The sequence below is a fragment of the Podarcis tiliguerta genome, assembly GCF_965153285.1.
Source record: "Podarcis tiliguerta genome assembly, chromosome: 12".
NCBI lineage: Eukaryota > Metazoa > Chordata > Lepidosauria > Squamata > Lacertidae > Podarcis > Podarcis tiliguerta.
This window is the reverse complement of record NC_139545.1, coordinates 11,949,178-11,973,319: the sequence shown is the minus strand read 5'-3', so window position 1 is coordinate 11,973,319 and position 24,142 is coordinate 11,949,178. Positions and strand designations below refer to the sequence as shown.

Below are 24,142 nucleotides of genomic sequence, written 5' to 3'. Positions count from 1 at the left end.
ACCAAGCCTTTCGTGTCTTCGGCCCAGTCTTCTGGAATAAGTCTGCCAGCAGAGATTCAGCAGGCGCCTTGTGTTTCGGCTTCTAAATACTTGCTGAAAAAAATTCTGTCATGCTTATGCAGGCAGTTAAGAATACATCTTTCAATGATAGGTATATCATGATATATATAGAGGGAGAGAGGGGGTTTATGTTTTTATTTTATGTAGAATTGTTGCAGACTGCTGATTTTTTATGAATAATAGTGTATAAATATTTCTGTCAAAAATAAAAATAAATAAGATCTTGATATTTCCAGTTCCTTGAACCATGTTTGATAACCCTTTGACTTGAACACTGCTGCAGTTATCTTATACCCATCACCACATCAAAATGCTTAATTTTGTCCCACTCGTCGCAGCTACTGCTTGTACCACACTTTTCTGCTATGTAAAGGGGATATATTGCTTTTCATGTCTGTGGCTCGCTGAATGGAGCTGATGTGCTTTTAACTGAACAGAATAGGCCACAAACCTGGCTGGAAATCACTTTAATGGTTTTAGGTTTTCCAGTTGTTTTGAAGGTGTCCGGGGTTTTGAAACGGGGAGTAATTTCTACAGAGCCAAAGACGGAAGTAGCTGACAGTGCCTGCTTAATAGAATATGAGCCTCGCACGAGGGAAGAGCTATTTATAGCATTGCTTAGCATTTGCTCTGAGGAGCTACAATGACTGGGACAGTGCTATATTCCATAAAAAGCCATTGAGAATATTCTCGTTGTTTTTGTTTCTCCAGTGAAGGTCATGCAGAAGATTTTATCTTTCGGAGAAGGAAATATAATGGTGTGTTCACGCATGGTATCATGCTCTGTCCTGTCTTTGAGCCTCACACCCTACGCCCAAGCATACACACACGTGAAAAGTTGCTTGTCATCTGTTGGCATATTTTACTAACCTTCTGCAAAACATGACTCAAGGACTTGGCAGATGGGCTAGGACTGCATCAAGGTCACCACTTATAGTCTTGTGTTTAAGGTCACTGCTATTTGAATCCAGTATGCACATCTGGCAGACAGTTCTTGCCCTTAAGTGCATTGATTAGTTGCAAAACCGGGGACTATTTCAGATATCAGTTGCATGCCAGATGTCTTCAAAGTTCATTCGTGTTCAAGTTAACAGTCATAATGTCAGCAACAGTGTTAGAAACTCAGGTATATAAACTAAGCACCAAATGGCTCCTTAAACCAAGGTTACACATGCCAAAATGGAATGTCTAGTTGCCATTTTGGGGTAAGACAGCTCTAAAGTCTTATTTTTCAAATGATGGACTGTCTGTGATTGATTATCCATTAAACATCTGGCTAGTTCAGATGACAACCTTGAGCTAGGTTAAGAGCATGGGTAGGCAAACTAAGGCCCAGGGACTGGATCCGGCCCAATCACCTTCTAAATCCGGCTCACAGACGGTCTGGGAATCGGTGTGTTTTTACATGAGTAGAATGTGTCCATTTATTTAAAATGCATCTCTGGGTGATTTGTGGGGCATAGGAATTCATTCATATATTTTTTTTCAAAATACAGTCCAGCCCCTCACAAAGTCTGAGGGACAGTGGACCGGCCCCCTGCTGAAAAAGTTTGCTGACCCCTGGTTAAGAGCTTTGAGAACTTAAAGAAGAAAAGTCACTTGATCCAGGGACAGCCCACATATATATTGACCTTTTCTGACCTCTTTTCTAAATGGTGACTGCTCCTGCTCAGGCTGCACAGAAAAAACCATTTTGGTTCCTGAAATTCATTCCAATCACACAGATAAAATATAACTGATAGAATTCTACAGGATGGGGCATTAGTGTGTGAAAACAGTCAAGATCCAGTGAGCCCCAGGCATGGATCTCCAGATGGTGGAGATGTCAGGTGCTATCCACGCACCCAGGCATCTTCACCTGGTCACTAGTGCAAAATGCTAGGTGCAAAATGCGCCTGGCGCCTGGCTAATTTTGAACAGTGGTCAGCAACATGGGACTTTGTATCAAAAGGGGCTCACAATGTTGTTCTTGCTCATGCTCACTATGATTAATGTTCTGCTGTCCTCTGACAAGGCCTGGACTTTTGGAACTCCGAATATTGGCACTCAAGAGGGGAACCAAAGCCTGCCAACTTGACTGGATGCTTCCAAGGTGCTTGGAGTGCCTTGAAAGCACAAGGTCAAAGCTCCAAGTCAGAGATGTGGGACAAGTTTATGGAGTTAGAACTGCTCCTGTCTGAGATGCTTTGGGGTTTCTTTTACTTTGGCTCTGCATTACTAATGTGCTCCATCTGCCTGCCCCACCAGCTCCAGCCTGGCAGGGAAGGCAGAATCTTGGTGACTGCAAACTGTGGATTGAACACCGATAACAAAACAGTACCACACAATTCTCTTTTTTAAAAATGGCTTGACCTCAATGCCCAGGTGATTTATGAGGAAACATGGGAAGGGGAAGCAGAATGACATTTTAATAGCATGTGTTTAATTTAAAGATTGAATCTCTCACTTTAAGAATCACTTTGCATTTAGTTCAGTAATGCCTTGCATGTATATACGACTGCTAGGTAGATCAAAAATAATATACATTGTGTTTTTAAGCCCTAAAATAGCCACAGGTTGAATTCACATAAGACAGATAAAATTATTTGAATTAGCCCACAGTGTAGTAGATTAGTATTAGAAGTGCCAACTTGAATAAAATATTGGGAGCCCCACATAATCAATTGCAAGACATGGCACACACACACAGCATTTGAGTGGCACTGCCCATCAACTTTGGAGGTGCTTGGCCCCCTCATACGGTATATTTTATTTGGGGAGAGGAGAGGTGGCAAAGGGACCTTGGGCTGGGAGTTGGTTCCTATGGTATCCCCATAATACTGAGGTTGAGCGCATGTTGCAGCAAGACTGACTCAAGATTTGAGTTCCACAATTCTAGATTCTCCGCTCAGCTGCTTCGTGACACTAGCTTGACCACACCAGTTGTTTTTGGGAATCTATCATCTTTATATATTTGGATAGTACACAGAAGGTGCTTGCCAAACTATTTGGAAGGCTTGGCACCTCTTACGCACAGGGAGTTTTGGATTTTTGTCTTCCTGTGCTGTATCAAACCCTATTACTGAAGGTTCCTGGGCCCTCAGGCAGCCTTCTTCAGCCTGGTGCTGTCCGGATGATGCTCCCATCATGACCGTTGGCTGTGATATCTGCGACTAATGGCGGTTGTAGCCTGAAGGGCACCAGATCAGGGAAAGAAACAATTGTGTGGCTGTTTGAAGCAAATAGGAAACTGCAATGGAGCAAAGGAAGTGGAAGACATCAGACTTGAAAATAAATTGCAGAAGTTAGGGTACAAGTATGATTTTTCTGTGTACTTAGGCAAGAAGAGCCAGCTGCACAAATATAAGATGGGGGACAGGTGGCTTACCAGTACTACATGTGAAAAGGATCTAGGGGTCTTAGTAAGCTTAGTAAGCTTAACGTAAGTCAACAGTGATGCAGCAGCAAAAAAGTTAATGCTGTTCTAGGCTGCATTGACAGAAGTATAGTGTGCAGACCAAGGGAAGTAATAGGGTACTCTATTCTGCCTTGGTCAGACTATACCTGGAATACTGTGTCCAGTTATGGAGAACACAGTTTAAGAAGGATATTGACAAGCTGGAATGTGTGCAGAGAAGGGAAACCAAGCCTTATGAGGAACGGTTGAAGGAGCTGGGTATGTTTAGCCTGGAAAAGATGAGACTGAGAGGAGCTAGGATAGTCATCTTCAAATATCCGAAGGGCTGTCATATGAAAGATGGAGCAAGCTTGTTTTCTCCTACTTTGGAGTGTAGGGCTAGAACTAATGGCTTCAAGTTACAAGAAGGAGATTCCTACTAAACATCAGGAAAACCTTTCTGACAGAGACAGAGCATTTCAACGGTAGAACAGACTCTGTCAGGAGGTTGTGGACTCTCATTCATTTGAGGTTTTTAAGCCAAGATTGCATGGCTATCCTATCTACCATGGATGCTTTAGTTGAGATTCTTGCAAAACAGGGGATTGGGTTAGATGTCCCTTGGGTTTCATTCTAGCTCTAGAATTCTATGGTACTGCAAATGGCTTTGTTATTTATTTATTTATTTTATAATAGTTTTTATTAATTTTCCATTCTTAACAATATTATAACACCGTATCACCTTTTACAAATTTTTAGCTCTACCAAGCTTTTGACTTCCCTCCGTTCCGTCATCTGGTTTTGATAGAACACATCTTAAAACCACACATTTCTACCATCTAACTTGTACATTTAACTTAAGTTATTTAAAACTTAAAGCACAAGTAGAAAGTTTCTTCTTTTAAATGTTGCAAACTTTACCACAGTCCAGCTAGTGTCATTATATGTTAATAATAATTGTCTGTATATTCAGTAAACTTACTCCATTCTCCCTGGAACGCTTGGTCACTCTGGTTTTGGATTTTCCCCGTCAGCTTTGTCAATTCTGCGTAGTCCCATCATCTTCGTCTGCCATTCCTCTACTGTCTGTAATTTTTGCTGTTTCCACTTTGGGACTAATAAGGTTCTGGCTTCCGTAGTGGCATACATAAACAGTTTCTGGTCAGCTTTTAATATTTCCACTCCGGTCATCCCCAACAAGAATGCCTCCGGTTTTTTAGGGAAAGTATATCTGAACATTTTTTAAAACTCATTAGATATATTTCCCCAGAATATTTTGACTTTATTGCAAGTCCACCACTTATGGTAAAAATCTCCTTCTTTAACATTATATTTCCAACAATTCTTATTTCTCATTTGATACATTTTGGCTAATTTAGTTGGTGTTAAATACCATCTGTACATTGCAAATGGCTTTGTTATTTAAACATTCAAATTCTTCCTTAGCTTCATATTGTTGCAGTGCGGGAAAGTTAGAACAATTCGAAAATTTGTTGCCAGCCACTTCTATTTTAATATGCACTCAACTCTTGCATCCTCTCCATAATTGGGGTGGTGGTGTGGATATTTGGGCTTCTAATTGTGAGAAATATATAGAACATTGCAATTTTGACCTGAAATTACTTTTCATAGTAAAGGCTGCCTATTGCTTTAAATATTCCAACACAAAATTGTGGACTGTCTGTCTTTCACATCCTGTGTACCCAAAATGAACTTGTAATTAGAGTAATTAATTTACTAGAGGTAGAGCCATTGGAAGTTTAAACCAGAGGGGCAGAGTTTGCCAGCATGTAATTGATTTCTTCTGGGAGGAAAGAAGGGTCAGGATTGATTTCAGTCCATTACATCAATGTTCTGCACACATTGTGAGAGTCACCTGCTTAATTAACTTTTTTAAAAAAGAAGGCACAGCATTTAAAGTAATTAATGTTGCTAGCAGTATTACAATTATATTGCTCTTTGAAGCTGAGATTCTCCTCAAATCTTCCAGATATAACCCAGTTACTCTTAAACCACTTCTGTTTATAGCTTGGATGATCCCACGTTCTATGATAGATTTTTTAAAAATGCAATTTCCTAGTTCATTTTTTGAATTCAAAATGTCAGGTTTCAAGTAAAGGAAATCCATTCTCTATCCTTGCACCCATATCCAGTGGGGTCAGTGATGCCTCTCAAACACCATGCTTCATGAGTAAATATTACAGATTCTAAGATGGTCTCCACGCAATACAGCACCATATTGCCCTAAACTGTATTTCATCTAGTGCTGAAAAACTATATAATCATCATGATCTCTGACTGGGTTGCCCCAGTCACTCTGGGTGGTTGCCAACATATATAAAAACATAATAAAACATTAAAAAGTTTCACTACACAAGGCTGCGTTCAGATGTCTTCTAAAGGTTACATTGTTATTCATCTCATTGATATCTGATGAGAGGGTGTTCCACAGAGTGGGTGCCACTACTGAGAAGGCCCTCTGCCTGGTTCCCCATAGCTTCACTTCTTGCAGGGAGGGAATTGCCAGAAGGCCCTCAGCGCTGGACCTCAGTGCCCGGGCAGAACGATGGGGGTGGAGACGCTCCATCAGGTATACAGGGCCGAGGCCGTTTAGGGCTTTAAAGGTCAGCACCAACACTTTGAGTTGTGCTGTTGTTTTTAAGCACCTCGAAAGACTAAAGCTGCTTGAATTTGATTCTGCATCTGTCACGGCAGATGACTTTTATAGCTCTCAAATGTATGGCTCTGTACCATTCAATTTCACCCCATTTTATTACTCTATGAGCCATCCTGCATAACCACTTTCATTCTCTCCATGAGCCCTGCCGATTTGCTTTCTTCCTCAGATTTTACCAACAATCATCCTTTTCCACGAGTCACTATGAAAATACAGTGGTGCCTCGCAAGACGAAATTAATTCGTTCTGCGAGTTTTTTTGTTCTGCAAGTTTTTTCGTCTTGCGAAGCACCACTGCGTATTGACGGTTTCCCATAGGAATGCATTGGCGGTTAAAAAAAAAAAAGGCGCAAGACGTTTCGTCTTGCGAAGCAAGCCCATAGGGAAATCCATCTTGCGAAGCAACTCAGAAAACGAAAAACTCTTTCGTCTTGCGAGTTTTTCGTCTTCCGAGGCATTCGTCTTGCGAGGTACCACTGTATGAAAGAAATAATGGAACAGATTCCGAAATAACATCTCTAGGTTTCAAGAAGGAAGGAAGCATTCTTGTAATCCCTTCAATAAATTCTTTATTACTTTTACTGTTACCTATATTTCACCACACCCAGATAATTTCACTAACCTTTGTGGTTGAATGGTTTCACTTTCACCTGTGCTATCTTTTATGTAAAATTGTGTAACTTTACTCAGCTGCTCCGATCATGTGATTACATTTCAGACAACATTTCTATAGTTAAGAAGTGTCATCAAGTTCCTCTGTAGGTGGCTAAGAAAAGAACCTCCACTGTTTCTCACACAGTGCTGTTCATTTAATTTGTTTTTAAGTCAACTTGTTTTTGTTCACTTGTGTATGCACATCCATTAGGCACACAACTTTCTCCGTACTCTCAGTGGTACAGCTGTTTCCAGATTTTGTTAATCATTTGTTTTCCTTGTCCCTCTTTGTGTCCTAAACTGAACTTCCTTCACAAAGGCATCACCAATCAGAAAACTGAGCTTGTTTTATTTGCAAAGGAAACTCTTGAGTCCAATTTCATATCCAGAGGTGGTCTGAATATAATTCTAGTCGCTCTTCCTGGACTTTGATCTTTCAGCTGGATGTGAACATGCTGCCTCTTAGGGCAGCTGCATTTTTTAGAATTTAGGAACACTCTGCCTTCCTACTTAAGCATGAATTCTTCCAACTCTGAAATATGGTTCATGGTTCTGTTCACTTTTTCACCATGGTTAATGCATAATCAGGAATTGTAAATAGCTTCAAAACAAGTTGGTGTAACAATAGCAGCAAACCATAGTTAAGTTCAAGGAGAATTTGAAAAACAAGAGGATGGATTGGGAGCATGCAATCTGTGACCTACTCCCATTCCTTCATCTTAAAATGTAGAGACCTAGGATCAAACCCCTGATGGATGTGCAACTTGCTGAGAGGTCTTGAGCCAGTCATGATCTCTCAACCTAATAAAACTTGGAAGGGTTTATATGAAACTAAAGTAGGCAGAAGAGACCATGTATGCATCTCTGACCTCCTTGAGGAAAGAAATTTGGTATGGTTAAGGAATGGTCTATGCTACATTTGTATTTGCACTTAAACTTAAATTGCTGCTCCATGCAAGGATTAATCAAACACTTCGTTTTTAGCTCAGCTCTACAATTTATCTTGTAGGGTCTCTGCACGTGCACACACACACACACATACACACACACTTAAATATAATCACAGTTGTTACTGAAAGACCATGTTCATGACCAGGCAGCTAGTGGTCAGGGAATAATCTAGGTAGCAATTTTGGTTAGCAAGACTAGTTGCCTAAACCTTCCTAAGCGGCCTTTTAGTGCTTCTATGCATATGGTAACAGCTTGGAGTTACAGGAGTGAATATCACAGACCTTTCTAATATATGCAAACTGTTCTGGTGATGGTTCTTTTTCCATCTGAGCTTGTCATGGAAATGCTGCTGAGTGCTTTGGTGGAGTGATATCAAACCACCCCCAGAGACTTAGCTTGCAGCTGTGGTTTGTAAGCAATATTAGAACGGCTGTTAAATAGCCATCTATACAAATCCTATGAACACCTTTCTTTGATGGTTCTTTTTTAAAAAAGGTTTGCATTTGCAACATGGTTGTATATGAGAGATAGAGGCCCAGTTCACATACAATGCTAAACCAACCATGGCTAATGGAACGAATGTGTACTTGGAGCAAAAATTGTAGCTGCATCACTTCCTGCTTCTATGCTATCCAGAGCTAAGCCTTGCATGCAAACCTGGGCTCTGCTTTGCCTCGCTCCCAGAAAATGACTGGTGGTAAGCTAAGAACAAGCTTTGGCTGCAGCTCATGGTTTCTCTGGAGCAAAACACTAAGATGTAACACTAAGTCAAACCATAGTTTAACTCCAAATAGCACAGCAACAGCAAGACAGGGGGAGGAATGAAGCTGCTATGATTTGTTATTGTTGTTGTGAGTATCTGCATGCCTGCATGTTCACACCTAGGTAGACATGATTTGGCTTAGTATTACATGTGAACCGGGTCATAGAAAAAAGGTGATGTGATGAAGTAACAACAACAACTGGCTGGGTTTCCCCAGCCACTCTGGGCGGCTTACAGCACGTAAAACATTAGACATTAAAAAAAAACAACAGTAAGCTTATGGCTGTTAATTGTGTTTCTCAAGACTGTTTTATAGATAGATATGGCTAGATAATGAGATAAAATATGTGGAAATAGAGAGAAGGAGGTGTAGGGATGTTTAAGGCTGAATAATACCAAAGATTACAGGGCAGAGCTCAAAAGAGTAAAAGATTCAATCAAGAATGTGTGTGACCGACTCCCAACTGGTGGCAAAATAGGAAGCAGGCACGGATATAGGGAACATAAACATCTAAAGAGGGTCTGTCTGATTTGGGCTATATATATGGCGGAAGGGCACTGCTGGCATATGGCAGCATATGGTGTTTTGGAAGATGTACAAGTTATTGAGCTCCTGATAGCATGGCAAACGTTGTTAATGATAGTTTCCCTTGATTAGAGATGAGGACAGAGTTGACACCAGGGTTTGTGGCAGAAGCAAAGTCCTGGGTTGTTGCTGGTGAGTAACAGCCAGAGGATAAGATAATTGTCCTCCCACAGATGTCTACGTACAGAATTCCTCTTAGCTTGCCAACTCATAACTAGTTAGAAATGGGTAGCACCATATCCCTTTAAATCCAATTTAAAAATTAATTTTCTTAATCAAATGACAATAAAATATTGAGCCATATGTAACAGTATAATATGTTGTCTTGGTCATTAGATGCATATACACTCTTGACTGAATCTCATTTTTGTTTTTGCTGTACATAGTAATGTGGCACACCTCTCTGTCTTGCATTGCTGGGTCTCTTGTAAAAATGTTCTCTCTTGCTGTGTGTGTGTACACACCTACTTTGTGTGCTACAATATATCTGACAGCCACAAGGCCCTCTATTGTTCATGTATGTATTTTGAGTTGAAGGACTGGCTGAGTTACTATAGTAATTGGGCAAATAAAAGATATACCCCTGCCTATGGGTGGGACAGGAAAGAAATTTAAACAAAGATATGGAATCTAAGAACATGAGAATTTCAAACGGTGGCTTCCTACCATTCAAGAAAGATAACCTTAAAAATGACGGTTCAGAAGGGATGCAGTAAGATATTATTGTCTAGAATGTTGACATTTTAAATAAGCGATTTGTTCTTTAGACCACAATTGTCTTGTTGCCTGGCAGGGATTGTGACTAAAGAGAGAAAAAGTGTGAGCAGAGCTATGTTTTAAATGTATGGTTTTGCCAGACAAATTTGTAATGGACATAAATGATTCAGCTGAGATTTAGTAAGTTATTCTATACCTCCAGGGTTTATTTTATAATGGATCTCACCTCTTTTTCTTTTGCTGCAGTCATGGCACCCATGGCACTTCTATCAAGTTATGAGTAGTGGCAGATGTACAAAGTCTGCACTGCTGCCCTCCTCTCCCTGAACTCACAAGTGATGAGTTTTATGCAGTAATTAAAACAAAACAAAACAGCTATGTAAGCTCTCCAGTGCCACATCTGGTTTCTCTATAGCTTTAGAGGTGATTTTTTTTTTTAAATCTGATCTCTTTACTTTTGAAGTTCAGCTGCTTATGAAAGAAAACATACACAATAAAAAGAAATGTTTAAGATAATCATGTTAAGCATCAAGTCCCTAAAGCCAATACTTTCACAACTAGCTTGTCTCTCGGTAGTGTCTGTGGGAGGGATGAAGGAGAGAACAACTTTCTAGTTCAGCGAATGAGTCTTTGTAAGCAAATTGTTCGAGGTTCTTTAACTCCAGATTCCCATTTGGATGAACTCCAGAAGGAGTGAGCACCGGCACCGGAACATACCTGGAAAGCTCACTGAGCAGGCAGCAAAAATTTTCACCTAGGGGCACATGCCTTGTTGATGGTTGCATTCAATCAGTTACGCACATGTGCACACATACAGACACACTCAGGCAGCAAATGTCAACGGATCATGATACCTCGCGCTCAGATTATACATGCTGCACCTGTGCAAGACAATACACTTTGCAGCCCATTTCCAAAGCACAAAAAGAGGAGGCAGAATGCCTCTCATTGCTAACGCCATTTACCTTGGGGTGAATGCAGTAAGACTTATTTCTGAATAGACATGAAGCAATGAGAAGATGCTTGCTCATTGCACCAGGACTGGCTGTGATACAGGCCTTCAAAATTGCCTCTGGCTGTGCAGATGTTATGTCCTTGCTTGTGCAGTGGTTGCCTAAGTTGTGACAGAGGAAGGGGAACAGCAGTTTACAGTGGATAAATATTAGCAAAATCAGCTGTATTTGCTTAGGCTTGGTTTCACTTGGGGCAGAGGATTAAGGCTAGGTAACCAATAATGGGAGAGCAACAGTTGTACCACTGTTTCCCATTCTTAACATGAAGAGTCAATGCTGCTGTTGAGTCAGTGATGGCGCTTTAAAAACTGTATTGGCATGGGGAAAATTCAAAGCATGGGCTCCTCCCAATGCTTTAGGCTTAGGGATTTTTGCTTTGCCCTCCCAAGGCAGAAAGGAATGTGACCACTGCAGTACCCATGTTGCTTGGCTGACGCATGTCCCCAGCTTAAAGAATCCAAGTCACAGGCTTCATCAAAGTGTGCCCTACACAAGGGCTAACCGTACTCTGCAGAACAGGAGTGGCTAGAAGGTAGGTTTGAAATCTAGTAGATTTCTGGACGATTTGCAGTAGATCATCAAAGGTTTCTAACTCCTAAATAGCTTTAACAACAAAGCAAGTTTTCGCAGCTAAATGAAGCTGTTGAAATGAAGAAAGCTAACTAGTTGCAGACTTTTGGTGTGAAAGGGCTGTGTGTTTGTGAAGAGAAAACAAGTTATTAGGCTCAGAATATGCTCAGAGGTGCCACGCCCTTTAATTCTTGCTACATGGGTCAAAAAAACCCTTACTACATATTTTCTGCACCTGACTCTTTTTGGTAGGTTTTGGGTTCTAGTAAAAAAACAACAAAAAACAGGGGAGACCCAACAGGCCTAAAGTGTGCCTATTCCTCACATAGAAGGACTAAATGTCCCTTCTTTTGTGTTGGTTACTTATAGAAGTTGTGCTTTGAAGTGGTGGATCAGGACCAATCAGGAAGTCAAATTAACCTGGTCAAAGGATTTCTAGCATGTGTTTGGTGAGGACTAGACTCATTTTCCAATGACTTTGTATAATGGAGCAAAGCTGGAATTCCATAGTGTTAAAGATCCATACAACATTTGCTTCTGATTCCATACAGAAAAATACATGGGAGTTAAGGAAGTATTCCACGATGAGGATGAGGGTGCCTTATCTCTAAAAAAAATTCTCATAATGAGAACTTGGTATACCGCAGAGGTACGGACTTTTGGGAGCCACTGTGGGCTGAAGAATGTCTGGACTGTGGTTATTGAAAGACTGATATGAGTTGGAGTCATTTAGACATGCCCTTCGATGCTTTCAGTGTATTTAAGGATATGACCTGGCAGAGAGATATTTTTGAGCATGTGGGTTGTTGCTCACAATAAAAGTCAGCTTGCTTTAAGGGACCTCAGTGTATGCTGTAGGTCTTTGGCTTCTTCTTGCCATGCAAGAAGTACCCAGCAGTAAATGGAGTGCCTGATATATAGCTGAACTGGGGGAGAAAATTTGACTTTGACTGACTGCCATAGTCACTTTTGAAAATGGGTATGTCTCTAGGGCAGGAATTGATGTAGTGATTGTGCTTGGGAACACCATAATTGGTTTAATTCTGCCAGCCATTGCCATGCTTTAATCTTCATTTTCATTGGTGGCAGTTCCGGCCTTTTTCATGTGTGAATAAATAAAATCTTGGACAACATGTGGTACTGATTATGGCAGCTGAGCCTGGGCTCCCATTGATGTGGCAAGTGATAAGATTCTATTGCATCATATTCATCAATCTTGGGCACCCTTATGGGTTCTTCTGTTTGTTTATATTTGAAACTGGAAATTGGGGACTTCCTCAACCTCTGACTTTATCCCCAGGCTCTAACCTTCAAATGCATCTATTTAAGAATAAAATAGAGACCGTTTATACGCTGACAGCTGCCATGTACTTTAGAATTGCTAAAAAAGAGCAAACAGCTTAAGAGTTCTGTTTTGATTAACTCTTTGATTTTGATTGCCTGAATTAAACCTTGCTCACATTCTCTCTATATCTGGTGTATGTTTTACAGACCTCCCAAGGAAGCCAACTACTGCAAAGAAGGAAGGTTGCATTTTCTACCTCTGCCAGACCCAGTCTCCAGCGCTGGCCCCCCTGATGGCAGTTGGCACTTCCCTGTAAAACCTGCCAAGCTGGACGCCACAGCTTTGAACGACTGCACTTTGGCTGCCACTGTGCCCTTTCCTGAGACAACCGACCATGCAGTCCTAGCCTGTCATGAAGAGCACTATGTAAGCGAAGCCGTGGAAAATGACCCATCAGACTACAGGGAGTACAGAGATGCTGGCACCATTACTGGTAGGCTGTTGACCAGTTGGCTGTTGACTTGGCTATTCTGTATTTTTTGCAGGTCCTGACTGGATCTCATTGGGATTCAGTTCAAGCACAGGGATTTAGGGCTATGTGCACCCCAAACCTCCCTGTGATGATTCAGGCATTTCTGTTTTGCTTTAAAAAGATTGCAGGTAAACAGCATCAAGAAACTGAATTTCTTACAGGAAACATGTGCTCTGGGCATGTTGCAACAAAATCGTGCTTATGACTCCTCTTTCTAAGTATTCCGAGATCAGGAAGAATTTAACTTAATATCCTCCTTCTGTGTGTGTGTCAGAGCAGCTCATCTGATCACAGATTATCTCTTGATAATGTGCCATAAAACAGAAATGCAGGTTTCTTGATTCATCATCTAATAAGCTAAAAAGAGTGTTATTTTATACACTTCCTTCTTTCATAACATCCTGCAGGGAATCCTTGAATGGAGGATTGTACAGATTGTACAAAATAGGGGAGACACAGTAAGCCTACATTGGGCTATCTTTTGGGATGGTCTTCAGCACAAGGTTTTCATGAAACTTTTTAGCCAAATTATAAATGTGCTGTTAAATAACTGAAATCTGACCTCCTTAGGGCTAACATTTATATTGGTTTGATAAATAATCTCCTGAGCGCTCTGTCCAACACCACCATTCTTTAAGCAATTTCTTTGTTTCTCAGTTTGCAGTTTCTCTTGGGATTTTCATTCTTTCCCCACGTCCAGGTGACTGTCATATCTGTATTGCTTCTTCCTTCTGCAAAATCTGCAAGAACCAAATTCTTTTACTTAAGCAGTGTTATACACAATGATTTTTGCACTATTGAATTTGCACTGCCTCTTACTGAATTTCCCTCTTTTCACTTATTTCTCAGTGTTTCTACTAAAAGTTCCCTCTCTGGTTTTTGGATTAGCTTCCTGGCACTCTTCAAAAAATACTGAGCTTCTCATTCTAACACTCTCAATCTCTCTCCCCCCCCCCCTAAGTTGGTGGCCGCTGTGTTTGTTGCTGGATTGCACCACTTCAGACTGTGGCACGGGGTAGCAATCTACCTCTGTGACTACTCTTCAGTGTGCCTAGATCAAATTCCTCATTTTTTGGCATGCCACTTGCTTCTTCTGGAGGTATCTCCCCAAGTCCCATTCCTTTAGGGAAAGCTTATTTGAACCATCACCTTGAGAGCCAGTGTGGTGTAGTAGTTAAGAGCGGTAGTCTCGTAATCTGGGGAACCGGGTCCGTGTCTCCGCTCCTCCACATGCAGCTGCTGGGTGACTTTGGGCCAGTCACACTTCTTTGAAGTCTCTCAGCCCCACTCACCTCACAGAGTGTTTGTTGTGGGGGAGGAAGGGAAAGGAGAATGTTAGCCGCTTTGAGACTCCTTAAAAAGGGAGTGAAAGGCGGGATATCAAATCCAAACTCCTCTTCTTCTTCTACCTTCTCTAAGCTCCAATTGCAACTTGACTCTCATTTAAGCTGTCTCATTGGTGATGGAAACAGTCTGTCATGTAATTAGTATCAAGAATCCCCTAAAAGCTCTCTTTTCCCAGCAACCTGGAATGAGCCAGGTACCGGTATACGGAAAGGACTTAGCTCGTGAGATGCTGCGTTAGAGCTGCATCACAATTTCCAAATGTAGATACATCTCTCTATAAAAATAGCACACATAAATAATTATCGTTGTGGTTAATTTCATTTATTTATTCCCGGGATGTATCTCAATGTGATTTACAATGCAGTAAAAACCATGCATAGAAGAATTTCATGTGTAAAAACATCTAAGACATTTGCATGTATGAAGGCAATGTTGAACAACAATTCACATATGAAATAAATGTAGATCCAGTATAGATACTGTCTCCACTTAGAAGTCTTGTTGAATAGCCATTTCCCCACCCCATGTCGGAGTACCATTACATGGCAGAGCAGACTTCCATGTAAGTAGTCTTCCTCCCTCCCTCCCTCCCTCCCTCCCTCCCTCCCTTCCTTCTTTCTTTCTTTCCTTCCTTCCCAGACTCATTTTTGTTCAAGCCCCCACATGTCTCTTGACTGGCCAACAAAACCCATGCTGAGAGGCTGCAAATACATATTCTCCTAAATGTTTCACATTATAGTTTTCATTTAATGTACTTACTATTTACTGCAAAGCAGTTAAGTATCTAGGTTCAGCTGCACTCCACATTTGTGAGTAATTGGGAACCCATAATCCCCATCGAAAAAAGTAGTCTGCTGGCTGGTCCATAATGTTTTCACTCACTGTGAGAGAGAGGTATGGATTTTCTATCAGACTTTCAGTGGGAAAGTAGAATGTCTATTGATATGCTGAATAATTTTGATATGGCTAAGTAGCACTAATGAATGGAGCGCATTAAATGCTTGTCCTAACCTTGTCCTCTCCTCCCACTAATATTTGTCACTGTGCCTTTTTCTATATCTTTTCCTAACCTGTTTGCTACTTCCTTTGTCTCTATTTGGAAGTTGCTCTATTTGCATTCTGCCTTGCGGTAGAAGGTGACAAGTTGATGATATGAAGCTATAGCACCATCTAGTGTTCTTGCCTTCAGTGTGATTTTCTACTTCAAGGAGAAATTTTGGAGGGATGCCCTGGCCGTGAAGTAGGCTACTTGTTCAAATAGCCCAAATCTGGAGGTGCAAGCCCTTTTTTTTTTTTCAAAGCGGGGTTCAGTATAGTATACATTTACCTTGACATCCTTGACACATGACAGATTCCAGAGGACCACACATATGCACAGAAAGACAGAGACACACACACAGAGAGACTCTTGTGGAACTTCTAAAATATCAAAAGATATAAACCACAATGAATGTGTGGATTTGTTAAGTGCTTTATAAAAAATCATAATACTTTTTACTTTTGATATCCAAGATGGGTTTTTAATCTTTTAATGCAGTTTATATTTAATTGTATTGTGGTTCAGCTTAAATGCTGAATTACAATGGTAAATGAACAAAAGGCTCACTGTTAACAGTTATGTTCTTTGCTTTTATGAATAGCGTCTTGCTTCTTCAGCGTCTCCCTCCATCTGTCTGGACAGTGTAGGTTGTAGAAGTATTAGGGGAAAACAAAAGCCTCTATTCTTTCTGGTGGTGCAATCTTATTTTTTTGGTGAATATGTCTTGTTATTGCAGAAGAGGAACTGTGATAAAAAGCACCATTTGTTTTTCTTTCTGGGTTTGCTGTTTAACTTTTCTATTTCCTTTTGACTGGAGTAAAGATCTATATTGGTGGAAAACAAACCCCACTAATGAGTATACCTGCATGTTATTCTGACAGGTTTTTTATTTTATAATACATTGTGCATCAGTCTTTTCCAGATTATTTTAAAGTAGCTTTTATCTCAAGTGCACTGAGGTGTGGTATATTTCTTGGAAGGTTTTTTTAATTAAAAAAAAAAAAAAAGGTCAGTTCCTATTGTAATAGGATGCTCAGTATACAGCAGTTTCTAGTAACAAAGCCAGTGTTGTAAGAATGGTGGTATCCATATGTCTCCTCACTTTGTTTTGTCAACAGATGGCCTTTCTCACTTGTCAGGTTACCGATCAGTTAATTGCAAGACCAATCTGCCTCATCCCCCCCCCTCCAATGTATTGGCAGACTTCTTCCCCCCTTTCCATGACAGTAGGCAGCTTTTGGCGATACAGAGATCCCTTAGGAAAGGAAGACCCCCATCCTAATTTCATCTTGCCTTATGTCAAAGTAGCTATCCAGTGTAGGATGGGCATTACCAAAAAAGAGAGATAGGAAATGCATCTCCTACCCACCCCCCCTAAAAAAAAACCCTTTTAGCATATGCTAATATATACATGTCTTTGTCCATGGAGTTTTCTTGGCAGGGATACTGGAGTGGCTTGCCAGTTCCTGCTCCAGGTGGATCACATTTAGTCAAAACTCTCCACTACGACCTGTCTGTCTTGGGTGGCCCTGCACGGCATAGCTCATAGCTTCTCTGAGTTATTCAAGCCCCTTCGCCACAACATGGCAGTGATCCATGAAGGAGGAGATGCTTGAGAGTTCCATGGACTGCAAGAAGATCAAACCTATCCATTCTGAAGGAAATCAGCCCTGAGTGCTCACTGGAAGGACAGATCGTGAAGCTGAGGCTCCAGTACTTTGGCCACCTCATGAGAAGGAAAGACTCCCTGGAAAATACCCTGATGCTGGGAAAGATTGAGGGCACTAGGAGAAGAGGATGACAGAGGACGAGATGGTTGGACAGTGTTCTCGAAACGACCAACATGAGTTTGACCAAACTGCGGGAGGCAGTGGAAGACAGGAATGCCTGGCGTGCTCTGGTCCATGGGGTCACGAAGAGTCAGACATGACTAAACGACTAAACAACAACAACAAATATACATGTGTCGAAACAAAATTAGAAATTGTTAGTATAATTTAACTAGAAATATAGTACATCTCACCATAGTGTGGAAGATTGTGGTGAGGCGATTTGTGAGCCTGCTTGGTTTGCTGCCAAGTGCTTCAAGTCTCGCTCCTTATGACTATTTTATCTTTAAACTGCACTTAAATCAGGAAGTGCTTCAAATGCAGAATTGCTTTCTGGAAAGAAAGACGCATGGCCACCCTCGACCAAGGTCTGCTTTGGGTAGCCCATCTTAAAGTTTTTCTTTAGCTGGATAGCTCAGGTGGTTAGAGCATGGTGCTGATGATGCCCAGGTTGCAGGTTCGATCCCCGTATGGGACAGCTGCATATTTCTGCATTGCAGGGGGGCTGGACTAGATGATCCTCCTGGTCCCTTCCAACACTACAATTCTATGATTCACTTTTCTACTTCTCTTTAAAAGCCCTTTTAGTTGTCTTTTGAAAATGATTTAATGAAAATGTTAATTGAACTGCAAATCTCCTCCTCACATGCCAGTTTGTTGAGGTGGTCTTTCCATTACTCTTTACAAAGGATCAATATCCTCTGCAAATTACTGCACACTGTCTTAAGTGGGTAAGAGAAGTGGAGCATATCATGAAGTGCATTGTGACAGCTGATGTGTCATTGAAAAAGTGATGTTTTCACGTCACTTTCGTGGTGCAAAAACGTTCCTTTTCAGCTAGGCCTTTGCATGACTTGATCTTCATCCTATTCCCTTTTAAAAAATACTGGCTCATGGGGGGGGGTGTTGAGTTGTTGGTTTTGTTTTGATTTTATATACAGTATTTGATTTTTATGTGAACCACCCCAATACCTGGTGGTATAGAAAATAAATAAATAAATAAATAAATAAATAAATAAATAAATAAATTTGCTCTAGGCTTAGAACAGAGCATTACAGGCTAGGAGGTGGGTCCTGCATAACGATGGAGATTCCTGCAACCTTGGGGCCCTCATCCTCCAGAAGCTGGTGGGGTCATGTTTTGCTGTGAAAAAGCAAAGCCTTTGACCTTTACGTGATACTTCGTTTCTCAAGAACTCAGAGGACCTTGTTAGTATACATAACCAGCTGGTACTTCAAGCAGAAGGGACGCGGGTGGCGCTGTGGGTTAAACCACAGAGCCTAGGGCTTGCCGATCAGAAGGTTGGCAGTTCGAATCCCCACGACGGAGTGAGCTCCCATTGCTTGGTCCCTGCTCCTTCCAACCTAGCAGTTCGAAAGCATGTCAAAGTGCAAGTAGATAAATAGGTACCACTCCAGCGGGAAGGTAAACGGCATTTCCGTCCGCTGCTCTGGTTCGCCAGAAGCAGCTTAGGCATGCTGGCCACATGACCCGGAAGCTGTACACTGGCTCCCTCGGCCAATAAAGCGAGATGAGCACCGCAACCCCAGAGTCCGTCACGACCGGACCTAATGGTCAGGGGTCCCTTTACCTTTACTTCAAGCAGAGGTGGGGCTTCCATTAATTGTCAGGTGTACAGATCTGTGTCGTTCCCTACTCCTTTCTGCTGCCTTTCTGGTCCAAGGTGCAACTTTTATTGTAGAGGACCATTTTTGTGCCTGAATTCTGAGTCATTGAGATTACTGAGCACCAGGTGGCACTAGTTAACCCTCCTAACACAGCAGTACAGTACTAATAACATGAGATGTTCAACGAGGGGGAAAGGTGTTCTTTTAAAACATCTTGCATTTACTTTGGCTCCCCTGGTAAGCTGTTTGGTTTGGAAAGGGAGGGTTATCTCTTCTCTCTCCTGCCCTTAATCCCAAGAAGCAACCTCCTGGTTCTAAACAGTCTTTCAAATTAAACTTCAAAAAGCTTTAAGTCCCTTTAGGATTCTGGTTACTGGATAATGTTAATAGCTTCCCCCACAATGCTGTTTTAAAGGCCGTATTATTTGCAGTAGAAAACATAGCGATGGCTTTCATTGAGAATTGGCACCCATGTGCTGTATCTGTGCCCCTTGTGCAGAATATTTTTTTAATTGACTAGTGAAAGCTTCAGTAAGCATTAATGGGATGAAGGATGAATGTGATAGCAAGTACCAGAACTGATCTTTGCACAGTTCAACAAATCTGGTGGCTCCTTCTTTCCTTATTAAGATTAATTGGCTGTTCTCTTTGGGCTGAAAATAAGTCAAGTAAGAAGCTTTTGGTAGGTGTAATGAGCTCACGGAAGGACAAGCAGCGAGACTCTTTATCAAATAGGCATAGTTAAGAGACCAGGGTGCAGATACTGTGACTGAGTCACAGACTTTTGAGAATCTAGGAAGATTTGTCCCTTGCTCTGAGGCACCCTTAATGCCATTTATGTCTGCTGCATTCATACGTTTTATCCCACTCAATCCAATTGCTGATGTAAGTTATCCTAGAAAAATGTGCTTCCATCTTGGGTGAGAGAGTCAGTATGGTGCAGAGTTCAGTGTTTTACTCAGGACAGGGATGCCCAGGTTCAGATTCCAGGTCACCTGGTGACCTTGAGCCAGTCATGAACTCCCAACCTACCTCACAGTGTGGTTGTAAGAATGAAATGGATGGGTAGAGAAGTATGTATGCCGCAATGAACATCTTAGGGGGGGGGGGAGACAAGGAAAGCTTTAAATACTCAAAGGGAAAGTACAAGTATTGCTGGTTATTTTGGAAACAAACAAACCTAAGATCTATAATCTTCATCATTATCGTTATTATTACTAGTAATATTTTAAGTGGATTTTTTTGTGATTATGAAACTAAATTTACTTTGTTCTCCAATTCATAGTAAATCAGTGATGGCAAGTTCTCTCTCTTAGTCCACTACCAGCATATCTAATTTGACAGTGAAACCAAATTCATAGCACAAGCATGGTTCTGTTTTTCATTCACGTTGGTGCAGTATTCTTGGCATTCATAAAAGACCCAGGCACAGTGGGGAGAGGTTTTGTGCATTGAGAACTAAAATAATTATGACACACATCCTGTCAACCCTTGGCATGTATTTATAGTCAATGCATTTAGGCTTTTAAAAAATGTAGCTCCATGAAAGCACATGTAACTGGCTTCAGTGGGATGGCTTTATTTTGAAATGTAGGCTTTTGAATTAAAAAAAAAAATGCAACAGAATGAGTAAAGTGTTTTAGCTGAAGATAATGCCTGGCATCTTTCTCATTCCTTGTCTTAGCACATGGGAGCTATTTTTCGTAAAACGTTTTTCTTTTGAGGCTTCCTTGAGTCACATGGCGATGAGATCACTGATTCCCAGCAACATTGCTTTGTCATAAAGGATGAGGGAGACTTCTTCCCTAGTAATGCTGGGGTAGAAGTGATAAAAGCCTTGAACCAGAGATGAAACAGGAACAAATAGCATGCAATTACTAGGCAATTTATATTAACAGCTGCTTGTCGTCTTGCTCCTGGAAAGCAAGGCTGTGTGGTGCTGGTTTTTGTGGTGTGGTTGCTGTGGATGAAATAGACTGCAAACCTTTAGGAGTATTGCAATACATTTCTTCTATCAGAAACAAAAAGCTCACAGCTAATGCTGGTAACAGGTAGCCCATATGTGCATACTAATAATAGCATCAAAGTCTCTGGTCAATCTTTTCTTGTCTAAAGCACATGGAATAGCAGAAATATGAGATGATATAGAAACACACACACTCCGACCTCGGAGCATGGGAAGTCCGCCCAAAAATGTATAATTTGGCATAATATTTGGATTGTTTGATTACTGGATAATTTGAATAATTTGGAATGTTTAGTGTGGTTTGATTGGATTGTTAAAATGGAAAATTTAATAAATATCGTTTACAAAAAAAAAAAAAAAAAGCACATGGAATAGCTTTACATCTTGGGCAAGCGTTGCAGTAGGCAAACTTGCATGGAAGCAAAGCCTATTGACAGAAATGCTTAATGTTATAGTTTCTGGTTTCTGTAGTTGTAGATCATAAGCAGCGAAATGCCCACATTTTGAGACAAAAGCTTCTGATTCGGTTTCTTACGAAATGTTTAGTCAGAGCTTCTAAGCAATGCAACACCCTCCTCTTTCTGATGGAATTTTCATGGAGATGATGGAATGCGTTGGATGGGAGTTTGCTGATGTGGCTTGTATTAAACCACACGTGTTTCTATTTTTATTTGGAATGTGGTGTAACCCAGTTTCTATGCTTGTCTTTCCCCTCTCTTTAGATGTGTGCAATAGTACAAATCTTCCCGAAGTTGAAATCATCAGTCTGCTTGAAGAGCAGCTACCACACTACAAGCTAAGAGCAGATACCATCTATGGTTATGACCACGACGATTGGCTTCATACACCTCTCCTTTCTCCTGATGCTAATATTGATTTAACAACAGAGCAAATAGAAGAGACACTGAAATACTTCCGTAAGTCCAAACGTATTCATTTGTCCTCAAATGCAATTGCCTGTAGAATTTATGAGTTGCCTTCTCCCAATATACCCCACATTTCCTCAGTTTAGCAGCTATTCTTGGATAAATAATGTAATATGTGGGATGGATCACATTGAAAACTGTCACTGGTACAATAGAAATCATGAGTGTGTATCAGTGGCGTAGCGTGGGTTGTCAGCACCCGGGGCAAGGCAAGTAATTTGTGCCCCCCCGCTGCACTGTCCCTCCCCCAGATAGTCCCTCGCTCTCTCTTCGCACCACACGCCTGGCACCCCCCCACACACAGTGGGCGGCGACCCGGCGGCTCGGATCGGATTCGCACAGCCAGCACTGCAGTGAGAGAGAGTGAGTGAGCCAGGTAGGGGCAGAGAGCTGCGAGTGTGAGCGCGCCCCCCCCAGATGTTGCGCCCGGTGCGGCCGGCCCCCCCTGCACCCCCCACACTACGCCACTGGTGTGTATCTTTTCTTTCCGTGAAGCACTGTATAATATATGCAAAGCAGGTGGAAAACGCAGTGGGAAAAATATACCACTCATGATAGCATTTCTGTTGTAGGCTGTTTGTGACATTTTAAACCCAGCTAAAAGGATTTGGAATGTAGCTTGCATATGTCAGTTTCCTTGAAGTGGATGACTTTCCTTTGGCTTGTAATACGGCGGCAAGCTAAGATGCTGAGGCTGCAGTCCTCAGTGGCGTAGCGTGGGTTGTCAGCACCCGGGGCAAGGCAAGTAATTTGCGCCCCCCCCCCCCAGATGAGAGAGAGTGAGTGAGCCAGGTAGGGGCAGAGAGCTGCGAGTGCGAGCGCGCCCCCCCAGATGTTGCGCCCGGTGCGGCCGGCCCCCCCTGCACCCCCCACGCTACGCCACTGGCAGTCCTACATGTAAGCTGCTTAACTCTAGTTGGGTCTGGTGGGGATGAAAAACAGCAGCATAGGTTGCTAACCTACAAGCCATCGCAACCCAGTTGGTGACCAAAAAGCAAATGGGAGTCAAACTTCAATTAAAACAAAAAATGGAGTGGCCTTGAAACACCTTTCTCTTTTTTAAAATTTGTATTAAGTACAAATTAGAAAATATATATATTTACAACAAAAGAAAATACAAAAGAAAAAGAAAATACATATAACCAAGGGGAAAAAATTAGAGAATATTTTGTCCCTTTTCATATTTACAGTTACTTATACCTCTATAAAATGCTATTCACAATAAAGGAGTGAAATGAAAGATAAGATATCAGAAAAAAGGAAAAAAGAACAAAGAAAAAAATAAAGAAGTAAAAGAAAAAGATCATAGGTGAAAAATTTTAAAAGTAGATAAGTACTCACAATACGTAGCCGTTTCCCATCCATATTTATATTCAGTTGTATAATTTCATCTTGTCCTTATCTACCTTAAATAAAGTGTTTTTTCCCTCATTGAATTTGTGTTCAGATGGACTGAATATGGCTAAATAGTATCATACTTTATAGCTGCCAGCTTATTATCTTCTGACATTAAGAAATGCCCTTAAAATATCAGCACAGTTTTTTAAACACACACAGTGTCTTATCCTTTTGTAAGTAGGTCAGCTAAACTTTCAGAGAAAAGTACCAAGAGATTAAACCTAGATTTGAAGTATGGACCTGTACAATCAACTCCTCCTGCTCAATAAATGTTCATTTGCTTGCCTTTTGGGTACACATCTTTTCCCAAGGTTACATATTTTAATGTTATGGCAATGTTGTTTTTTCAAGCGCCTAAAATGTCGCCATTTTGTGGTGGGGTTGGGGAAGAAGGTGATGTTTTCCATGCAGTTTTACATCTTTTGATTGGCTGAATAATAATAATCTATGCGTGTGGTGGATATAATCCTTGATTGTGTAGTAACTGACAGTGAATGGGCTGCCAATGGGCTACCAATAGTCTGCATTAAGGAAAATAATCCAAATCTGGCATTAACTGCTTCCAGGTCGCTGATCCACAGCTGCTGTTTCATCCATAGTTGCTGATAAGGATATGTTATTTACCGTATTTTTCCATCTATAAGACGCCCCCATGTATAAGACAACACCTATTTTTGGAGCCCAATATTAAGAAATAAATATTTTAAACATTCCATGTATAAGACGACCCCCAATTTTAAACTTTAAAAAGGTGGGGGAAAATATAGTCTTATACACGGGAAAATACGGTATTTCAGGGGTCATAAGCACTTTCTGCTTATGTTG

At 41.2% G+C, this 24,142-nt stretch overlaps 1 protein-coding gene across 16 annotated transcripts in view; it reads left to right on the top strand.

The window, feature by feature from the left end:
• TRAK1 (trafficking kinesin protein 1) overlaps positions 1-24,142 on the top strand; it is a 137,805-nt gene that overhangs the window by 39,170 nt on the left and 74,493 nt on the right. For 11 of the 16 annotated variants that reach the window (XM_083404736.1, XM_083404722.1, XM_083404735.1 and 8 more), the window contains 2 exons: positions 12,858-13,144; positions 21,716-21,910. The gene's annotated coding sequence lies outside the window, so the exon portion shown is untranslated. Of the gene's footprint in view, positions 1-10,029; positions 10,163-12,210; positions 12,346-12,857; positions 13,145-21,715; positions 21,911-24,142 lie in introns of those variants that run through there. The other 5 variants (XM_083404719.1, XM_083404718.1, XM_083404724.1 and 2 more) reach the window with 4 other exon arrangements.